Source organism: Dasypus novemcinctus, unplaced genomic scaffold (genome assembly GCF_030445035.2).
Source record: "Dasypus novemcinctus isolate mDasNov1 unplaced genomic scaffold, mDasNov1.1.hap2 scaffold_123, whole genome shotgun sequence".
Classification (NCBI taxonomy): Eukaryota; Metazoa; Chordata; class Mammalia; order Cingulata; family Dasypodidae; genus Dasypus; species Dasypus novemcinctus.
In genome coordinates this window covers 62,501-73,096 of record NW_026688149.1, presented here as the reverse complement: position 1 = coordinate 73,096, position 10,596 = coordinate 62,501, and positions in this window count along the sequence as shown.

The window sequence follows — 10,596 nt, the reverse complement described above, 5'->3', positions numbered from 1 at the left end:
AGGTAGGCCGTGGTTAACGTGGGAAAGCGTGGGCGGGGAGGGAGGGGGGCATATGGGACTCCCTTATATTCTTTAGGTAACATTTATGTCATCTGAAGCCCCTTTAAAAAAAATAGATAGAATTATTAACTTTAATAAAAAAAAATTTTTTTAAAAAGCTGCACCAGAAATGCCTAGCAATTTGAAAAACCGAACCTCTGAATAGTTTTTTCAGTCTGCGAACTTTCTACGCTCGCTACGAGTGTGACTGACATTCGATTCCCACCACAGTGATGTTTTGCAAAAACTGTAGTCCAACCGGAATGTTAGCATCGATAGAGCTGAGACGCCAAAAAATTCCATCATCCTCTTATCCCACGGCACTCCCTACTCAGGACCTCCCATCCATCTGCCTCTGACGACAATTAACCCGTTTTCCGATCCCCCTCTCCCCTCCCTTTTTTGGTTCATTTTAAGAACGTCACACACAGAATTATAACTTTTCGATATCGGCCGTTCTCCCTAGGCATAATTCTCTGCAGATTTCTCCAAGCCGATGGTCTATCAGCACTTCATTCCTTTTTATTGCCGGTTAGTATTCCACGGTATGTATACACCACCGTGGATCGAAGCATCCACCCTTCAAAATTACTTGCTTGCTTTTGTTATTGTTTACTTCGGTGTGCCCGCGTTCAGTGTCCATTGCCGACACACGGAAATGGAATTTTGTTTTCTGTGTTTCTTCTATCCTGCATGAGCATCTGCCAAACTCCCGTATCAGTATCTTCCTAGAGTCCCTGCCATTTTCTACATAGGTGCTCATGTCATATGCAAATAAATAGGAAGCCCATTTTATTTCATTGCAGTCTGTACACATTTCGCTTCCTTTTCTAGCTCTACAGTCCTACAGAACTGGGAAGAACTTCTAATACTGCATCGCATAAGAACAGTGAGAGAAGACGGCTTTCCCTTGTTCCCAATCTAAGCTGGAAAGTATTCAGACTTTCTCCATGACCCATCATGCCACCCTGAGGTTTCTCGTAGATGTGTTTTATCACGTCGAATGGAATCGATCACCTCGATAGAATCGTGTCCCTCACAAAAGTCACATTCAGGAGCAATGACTTGGGAAGTTTGGGCCGCTGCTCTGCCAGGCTCAGAGGGCAAAACATCACCCCCTCCCACCATTGTTTACAAATTGAAACATTTTGCCACAACCCGGCCAAAAATAACACTTTTACTGAAAGAAACCCACAGTCTCAGACTGAGGAGCCAGTCCCAGAACCACCTGAGTCGCACCAACGCTCTCAGCAAGGGGGAAGAAGAAAACGCACACAAGAGCACGGTTCAGTTGGTCTCTCATGAGGTGAGGCCGGCCTGTCACTGAGACCACCCTCGGACCCAGGCAGGGTCTTATGAGACAAGAGCATGACTCAGTGACATGAACAGAATTACAAATATTTGGAGAAAGAGAGAGAACCCAGCCCTCCACCGCTTCACACCCATTAGAAGGGCTGAGATTAAAACAGCGCGCGCGCGCGCGCACACACACACACACACAGTGCGTGTGTGCGTGTGTGCGTGTGTGCGTGTGTGCGTTAAAACAAGTGCTGGGGAGGACGTGAACCCACAGGCACTGCCGGCGGGAGCGCAAAATGGCACAGGCCGCGGCTGCAGAAGGCAGGGCCGCGGCCCGTCAGGAAACGAAAGTAGAGCTTTGCACCCGCACTTCCCGGGAGCCGTGATTGACGGCCGGCCCGTGAAGCCCGTGCGGCTCGGACCGGCCCGGTCGGCCGCGGGGCCTGCCCGCGCGCCCGCTCTCCTCCTCCTGCGCAGACCCCTGCCCCACCCCCACCCCAGTGCACGCACGCGGAAGGCCCGCCCGGGCCCCGCGGCCCCACCACCTCCCAGTCCTGCAAGGGCGACCCGCCCCCTCTCGCCCCGGCCACCGAGGCCCGCCCTCTCTCGGCCGGGCCCAGCCACCGAGACCCTCCCCCCACCCCGGCGGGCCCAATCCCGCCCGTCCCGAGGGCAGAGCCCAGCCGACCCCTTCCCCCCACCCGCCCGTCCGGAAGGCAGAGCCCTGCCGCCCCTTCCCCCCTCCCACCCGCCCGTCCGGAAGGCAGAGCCCAGCCTCCCCCTTCCCCGCTTCCCTCCACCCGCCCGTCCGGAGGGCAGAGCCCAGCCGCCCCCTTGCCCCCCCCACCCCCCCCACCCCCGCTCCCCGCCCGCCCCGAAACCAGAGCCCAGCCTCCCCTTCCCCCTGCCCCCCCCCCCCCCCCGCCTGCCCCCACCCACGCCGAGAGCGCCAGAGAAGGTGTCCGTTGCGGGGCCCCGGTAAAAGCGGCGGGGAGAGCCGGCTCGCCCCGCCTCCACCCCGGGGCTCCCCGGCGCGGCCCGAACCCAAAGACAACAGAGAAACAAACGGACAAGGAAGGGCCTCCCCTCTCCATCGCTCCGTTTCCCCTACTGTACACAGCGGCGCTTTCTGGCTGTACTTGCACAATTCTTTCTTTCTTTATTCAGCGGTTTTATTGAGATATACTCACAAACCACCGTATGAACTGGCCAAACTGGGTAGTCGATGGCTTTTTAAAAAGCTGTTAATACGGCCTTAATTGTAAAATCGTGAAGTGAATGGAAGGCCAGGTTAGGTTTGATAGAAGTAGGAGACTAGTTTAAAGGGAAAAAAAGAGGGAGAGAGAATGCTTAATAGTGGCATGAGTGGAGAACACTGCTCACGTGAATGCAGAACAAAACCATACCGTCCCATTGGAAGACGGTGTCCCTTTCTTATAAACTTACCAAATGACCCTGTAAACGCACTTCTACCTATTTTCTCTAGGGAATTGAAATTCTTTTCACGCACTAGCCTGCCCACGGATGTTGAAGCGGCTTTGTTCTGGGTCGCCAAAGACTGGAAAAAATTAACACGTGCAGCAACAGATGGGGGGATGAAAACAACAACAACAACAACAACAACAAGGAAACCACAAAGAGAAAGGATTGCTGAGTCTTGTGAGGGCCTGATTCGCCCCTCTGAGCTCGGGGAGGAGTGGGGGTGGGTGGGAAGAGGCAATACTTTTGGTAACCGGTGAGAAGGCTACGAGGGCGAGGCCCTCCTCTATTTACATAGAAAAGGAGAGAGACACCACACCCAGTACAGCTGGCCTAAACCTCCAAGGCAGATGGCCGCTGGCACACAATTCGTGAGGCCGTCTTTGCTGGGCAAGATGAGAAGAGGCCATGGGGAGACCATTTCTTTGGGGGTTTGGGGGTTTCAGAGAGGCTAGACCCAGAGTTCATCCCCAGGGAGGACGTCTTTGACACAGTCGTGGGCCCTTTTTCTTTTTAACAGGGAAAGCCCTCCCGTCAACCAAGTTCCCCCTCCCCGCCCACCCCACCCCCGACTCTCAGCCAGGCTGGGGAGCAGGCGGAGACACAAGCAGGACCCGAGGGGTTCTCAGCTCAGTCACGGATCCCGCCTATCCCGGCCTATTGGGCCCACTGGGCCCCCCCCCACACATCCACCGCCTACTCGGCTACTCTGGCACGGTTCTTTATTTGTCTGCTAAGCAGGTTTATTGAGATAAATTCACAGACCGTAGCGTCTAACCAACGCGTCCCATCCATGACTTTAACGGTTAAGGAAGACCTGTTCCGTATCGAAAAATTGTAAAATGAAATAGGAAATAGATGGAAAGAAATTGTAAATTTTAAAAGAGAGTGTAAGGCCGGGTTAGCTCTCATCTTATCCTTGATAAGCATGGTGAGCAAGCAGGGACGACCACCCGGTGGGACACAGGCCCCCCTTCCCCCCCACACACACACTCAGGCTTCTTGGGGGTCAGTTTCAGGTTCCGATCTGATCTGTAAGGTGGCATGGCGGGGGGGGGGGGGGGGGGGGAGGGGAGGTTACTCGGTGGGGACTTGGGAAGATTTTGGACGTGTGTGGGCCAGCTGAGGCCTGCATGCCAAGAGGCGGAGCGAACGGGGGTGGGGGGTGTGGGGGGGGAGAGGTGGACTGAGGGACCCGGGAAGAGGGGTCCAGGGTCATGCAGGCCAGGGACATGTGCACGCTTACTGTCTTGCAACCGTACCGGTCAGGGGGGAAAAGTAACCATGCTACGAGTAAGTATGGTCACTAGCACTAACGACTATAGTTAGCAGTAACGACTAACTATAGTCGTTATCTTACATTTGGTGTGTTTTTCCCCCAACCCACCGTTATTATTTTTTAAATATGTATTTCTTATGACAGGGAGAAGTTGTAAACTCATAAAACAATCACGCACACGTGCAGAATCGGGGGGGGGGGGGTACCTACAAAAACTTTTTAAATTAAAAAAAAAAAAATCTGCCCACGTAGGTTTCGGTGTGGCGCCGGCCGAGTATTTTTTATTTTATTTTATTATAGTCTATACTTTCAACGGAGATTTCAGGATCCCCACGTTCATTTTCCGCTCCACTCCAGTCCATCGTCTCCTGCCAAGCGCCGAGCGCTCACCAGTCTCGGACGCACGGTCGGGAGCTCAGTCAGAAGCACCCGGGCACCGGCGGCGGAAGAGTTCGGCGGCGTCCAACCGGCAATCCTGGCCGTGGCTCTTCACACACGGCAGGGCCCTCTGTGAAATACTCCCCGACCTTCTCCTATTCCCTCTGGGCTAGTAACTCCTTTGCCGAGGTGCGTTTCTCCAAGGAAGCTTTTCTCAGCCAGTTCTGGCACCTTTCAGATGGGGGACCTCGGAAAGCCCGGCTCTCTGCTCGCCAAGTCTCTGTTTCTTTCGTGGCTCTCACGGCCCCGTTTCTGAAACCGGGATCGCTCTGTCTCTCCCATCTGAGGTACATACGGCAGACAGCTAACGCGGAGGGCCCCACGTACCGCGGCGGCGAGGTCGCCTTTCCGACCCACCGTTCTCTCTCAGCCCCGGGAGCGTAGAGGGTGGCGACAGCCTGTGGGAAACAAAGGCATGTTGTTTCCATGGAAGCAAGTTACTTCCTTGACCACCGAGTCAAGCTGTCCCTTATGATTATCGGTGCGGATCACAATCATGGCTGGGAAAGAACACCGACAGGCGGAACAATAACGTATAGAATGGAACGACCTGAGTAACAAGATTTATGAGTATAGTTACTGATTTTTATAATAATAGTTCCAGTAAAGTTTATTGGTGTTCATCAAGCACTAGTTACTATAGAACAAGGTAAGGGCAATAGGTAACTTGATTTTATGCTGAATGTCACGTATGTTAGGGGTATATATACTAGCCCCTCGACTCAATGAAGTTGTCTGATGAGCTTGAAAAATCAATGCTCTCAGATCCCCTGAACCCAATCCTTCTTTGTCTTTCGTTCCCGATACCCTCGGGTCACTGACTCCGACAACAGCCCATGAAAGAGAGCCGTCGGCTGCCAATCCCCCCCCCCCCCCCACGGGTTTGGTTGTTTTTTTTTTTTTTTTAAGGATTATTTTTATTCTTCTTCCGTACACGCGCGCACTAGGGAGGGAGGGAGGGAGCCATCGAATTCCGAGGCACCGTGGCAAATGGAACCAGGTTAAAAACGAAGGTGCAGGACAGCCGGCAAGATGGTGGCAGGATAAGGAGCTCCTGGAGTCAGGTCCTGCTCTAGGGCAGTCAGTAAACCCCCAGCGCTCTGTGGAACTATCCGAAGCACCTGTCTGGGGACTCCAGGACACCAGAAGAGCATCCCGCCACGTACCCGAAGGAACGGAAGGAGGAGACCGCCCATCGTTGGAGGAGACCCCGTAGGCGGCACGTGCCGTGCCACGGAGGCCGGCGCCCGTCCTCCACCGGAGGCACGAGCCACCTCGGGAGCCGTCCCCGTGGCTGGAATCGGAAGCACCGTTTCCCAAAAACAGGGGAGGAGGAGACGGTCGGCCACCGGTGTCAGCTACCGATCAGCAGGCTCAGCCGGCTAAGCCGTAACCCCAGGAACGGCTAGGGCGTGAATCCGTCCGAGTCGGCAGCCACCGTTTCGACTCCTCCCCCGGTAGGAGGAGAGGCCGGGACGACTGAAAATCACACGGCGGTAGGAAACGGTTCCTTTCATTCAGCTCGGACTACGGTCCTAGCCTAGGCTTCGGCCTCCTAGGATGGCCGCCTAGGATGCCCGCGGGCCCCGAGGCAGCCCAGCCAGGTCACCGCAGGCACCTCTGGCCAGCACAGACCGGATAACCGGAAGCCTACCGGGGCAACGGCGGTCATCTCGGACCCGTGCCGCACAGTTCGCCACCCACACCCGTGGCTCCCTCCCCACCCTCGGTAAGGGAGAAAGGGGCACGAAGCCTCGTCAGCCTCTCTGGACGACTGCGGCCCGCGGGAGACCCAGATTATCGCACACAGCTGCGATTCGGTCCCGAGCCCCGACAGGGGAGAAACCCGGGAGAAGCTTCGGCGGTCCCCCGGGGCAACGAGCGCAGCTTGAGTCTCCACGGCTCGTGGCGCCGGCTCCATCCTCGGCTCCTACCGCACAACCGGCAAGGGAGAAAGGGCAGAACGCCCTCCACTGAAGAGAAAAAGCGCACCCGGAGTAAATACACGAGTAAGCCAGACGGCGAGACACCAAGCCAAAGTCACAATCCACACCGGGGGACGGTGTGGATTTAACTGCGGCCCAGCAAAAGGAACAAGATAGGCCCCAGATGGCAAAAAGGAGTCAAGACAACTAATCACAGGTTTTCAAACAAACGTCCGTAATAAATTCAATGAGACGGCTAAATAGAGTAAGGATATTTATTCATTCATTCATTTATTTATTCTTTCTTTCTTTCTTTCTTTCTATTTATTTCTCTCCCATTCCCCGCCCCCCCCCCCCCCCGCCAGTTGTCTGCTCTCTGTGTTCATTCGACGTGTGTTCTTCTGTGGGAACCCATGTCGCTTTCCTCGTCTGCGGGAACCCGTGTCGCTTTTCTCATCGCATCATCATCTCGCCACACGTGCGTGGCGTGGCGCCATTCCTGGGCAGGCCGCACTTTATTCACACCGGGCGGCTCTCCTCACAGGGCGCACTCCTCAAGCGCGGGGCTCCCCCACACGGGGGACACCCCCACGTGGCACGGCACCCCTCGCGTGCATCAGCGCCGCACGTGGGCCGGCTCGTCACACGGGTCAGGAGGCCCCGGGTTTGAACCTCGGGCCTCCCACGTGGTAGGCGGATGCCCCATCCATCGGGCCAAATCCGCTTCCCCTGAACAGATGAAAGACATCGAGAAGACACCGGACAAACACAGAGAAGAATGTGAGAGCGCACGTCGAAAAATAGCAGACGTTATGGGAAAGAAAGGTGCGATCGATGAAACGAAAGAAAACATCGGAATGCTAGAACAGCAGATTCGAGGAGGCAGGAGAAAGGATGGGTGAGCTTGAAGAAACGGCCTCCAAAAGCGAACGCACAGAAGAACGGGCGAAGAAAAGAATGGAAAAAATCAAACAAGGTCTCGGGGAACTAACCGGCAGGGAAAGGCATGCCAACGCACGGGCATCCCAGAAGGAGAAGAGAAGGGAAAAAGGGGCAGAAGGAGTACGTGAGGAAATAACGGTAGACCATCTCCCAACCCTATCGAAGGACACAGCCATATCCACGTCTAAGAAGCACAACCTACTCCCATCCGAAAAAATCCGAACAGACCAACCCCGGGATGCCGACCGGTCAGAACGTCAAATGCCAAAAGACAAAGAGAGAATCCAGAGAACGGCGAGAGAAAAGCAACGCCCAACGTAGGAGGGACACCCGATAAGAGGAAGTGCCGATCCCTCATCAGAAACCGCATAAGCCAGAGGCCACAGCGGTAGGATACAGTTAAGATACTAGAAGAGAAAAACTTCCAGCTGAGAGCGTTCTATCTGGCATGGCCATCTCTCCAGAAGGAGGGTGCGATGAGACTATTCGCAGAGAAACCGAAACCGAGGGAATTTCTAAGCAAGACAGCAGATCTTCCAGAAATACTAAAGGGTGTGCTACAGCCTGAAAAGAAAAGACAGGAGAGAGAGACACGGAGGAGAGTCTAGAAATGAAGATCCTATCCATGAAAGTATCGAAAAGCATCAAGAGAACGGTGAAAATAAAACGAGACGGATAAAATTCAAAGAGTCAGGAACAAACTCAACCAACGACGTCAAGCACTCGTATCCGGAAAACCGCACCACCACATTAAAAGAAAGAAAAAGAGGCCCGAACAGGGGAGCGGACGTGGCCCAAGGGACAGGGCTCCCACCTACCGTGCGGTATGGGAGGCCCTGGGGCCGATCCCCGTGCCCCCCGCCACCCCCCCCGGGTGAAAAAGAAGAAGAGGAAGCGCGGCGAGCCAGCGCCCACGGAAGCGAGTCACGCAGCAAGGCGACGACACGACGAGAGAGAGCCGAAGGGGAGAGCGGAGACGAAGCAGAGCAGTAACCAGGAACCGAGGTGGCACAGCTCACAAGGAACCTGTCCCCACATCAGAGGTCCCGAAGATCGAATCACAGTGAATCCTAGAGGAGAAAAAAATGAGAAGTGAAGACCGAAATGAGAAATAGATACAGAAGACACACACAGCGAGTGGATACAGACAGCAAAAACAGCAGGGCCCAGGGGGAGGGCTCAGAGAGCAGTGGAATTAAATCGATCGATCGATCGATCGATCCATCCATCGATCCATCCATCGATCCATCGATCCATCCATCCATCCTTCCATCCATCCATCCATCCTTCCATCTATCCATTCGTCCATCCGTCCATCCATCCATCCTTCCATCCATCCGTCCGTCCGTCCGTCCGTCCGTCCGTCCATCCGTCTGTCCATCGATCTTTAAAAAGGTTTTTTAAAAAAATCACCCAGTGCCAGAGGAGAGGCGGCTCAAGCGAGGAGGCACTCCCGTCCGACATCGTCGGTCCCGGGCTCGGTTCCCAGCGCCTCCCGAAGAAAAAGGGCAGACGAACAGACGCGAGCGCAGACAACAACGGGAGGGTGGGGCGAAGTCAGTCAAGAAAATAAGATAAAGAAAATGAAAAAAAATCAAAAGGAAATGAGAGTCGACCCGGGCGAGTATTCCAGTGGGCCCTGTCTGAACGTGGTTAAGTAAAGGTACTTGAAGAACTAGAAAAAAGGGAAGCGAAGCGGACACAGCTTGACCGACAGAGCATCCGCCTGCCGTCCGGGACGTCCAGGGTTCAAACCCAGGACCTCTCGGCCCAGGCAGTGCCACGTGGGGACAGGACAGCCCCCACGCAGGGACACCTCACGTGCGAGGAGCACGCCCCGTAAGGAGAGCCGCCCCGCACGAAAAGGACGGTCCACGCAGGAGCGGCACCACGCACACGGAGAGCCAACGCAGGAAAACGACGCGACGGAAGGGAGGCATGGATCCCCGGCGCCAACGACGAGAACAGAAGCAGACACAGAAGGACAGCCGGCGAAACGGACAGGAGTGAGCACGTGACCGGGGTGGGGGTGGAGGTGGAGGGAAGTGGGGGAGGGGGAGGGGAGGGGGAGAGGGAGGGGGGAGGGGGAGGGAGAGAGAGAGAGAGAGAGAGAGAGAGAGAGAGAGAGAGAGAGAGAGAGAGAGAGAGAGAGAATGAATACATCCTAAAGGGGAAAAAAAAGGAGGGGAAAAAAATCCGCAGAGCTCCATCTCGAAAGAGGCAAAAAGGCATGGCACGGACAATTACGGGACATTGTAGATTCCGCCCCCCCCCCCCCCACCCAGGGCCCACTGGATGGAACGTGGGAGAGTATGGTCTATGATGTGGACCATTGACCATGAGGTGCAGCGATGCCCAGAGATGTACTTACCAAATGCAATGGATGTGTCATGATGATGGGAGAGAGTGTTGCTGTGGGGTGAGTGGTGGGCGGGGGCGGTGGGGTTGAACGGGACTTCATATTTTTTGAATGTGATATTTTTTTAAAAAATGAATAAAAAAAAAAAGGCGGGGCAGATACACACTCACACGCACGACGATACACACGAGCCAAAGAACGCACATCTCCCACTCGGACCGTGCATCCAAACCGAGCGTTTAAATCTCTCGGGAGATCCAGCCGTATCTCCTCCATCACGAGCCACGGGTCTTTCCATCCACCGACCGTGTCGTAGCGCCCCACTGGCCTGTCTCTCTGAGACCGGAGTCCTCGTGGTATCGGGCACAAGATGTCTCCTACCTAAAAACAAGAAAGGAGAGGGAACCGTTCCAGAGTATCCGTAGCCACGGCATCACTTTTAAGCACGTACCTCATGCGTTCCGCCGCCCGACGTCGCGGCAGCCCAGGAGGGCCGACACGCCCCAAGCACGGCCCTCGTCTCGGACGGACAGAGGTCTCTATTTTATTCGGACACATCGATGACAAGAAGGTCGAGAGACACCGTCTCAGATCACCAGAGGCTCTATCCGGTCTGTCGGCAGGAGGACGAGGAGGAGGACGACGAGGACGAGGACGAGGACGAGGACGGCGGCGGCGGCGACGAGGACGACGACGACGGCGACGACGACGACGACGACGAGGACGAGGACGAGGACGAGGACGACGAGGACGAGGACGAGGACGAGGACGGCGGCGGCGGCGACGAGGACGACGGCGACGGCGACGACGGCGACGACGAGGACGACGAGGACGAG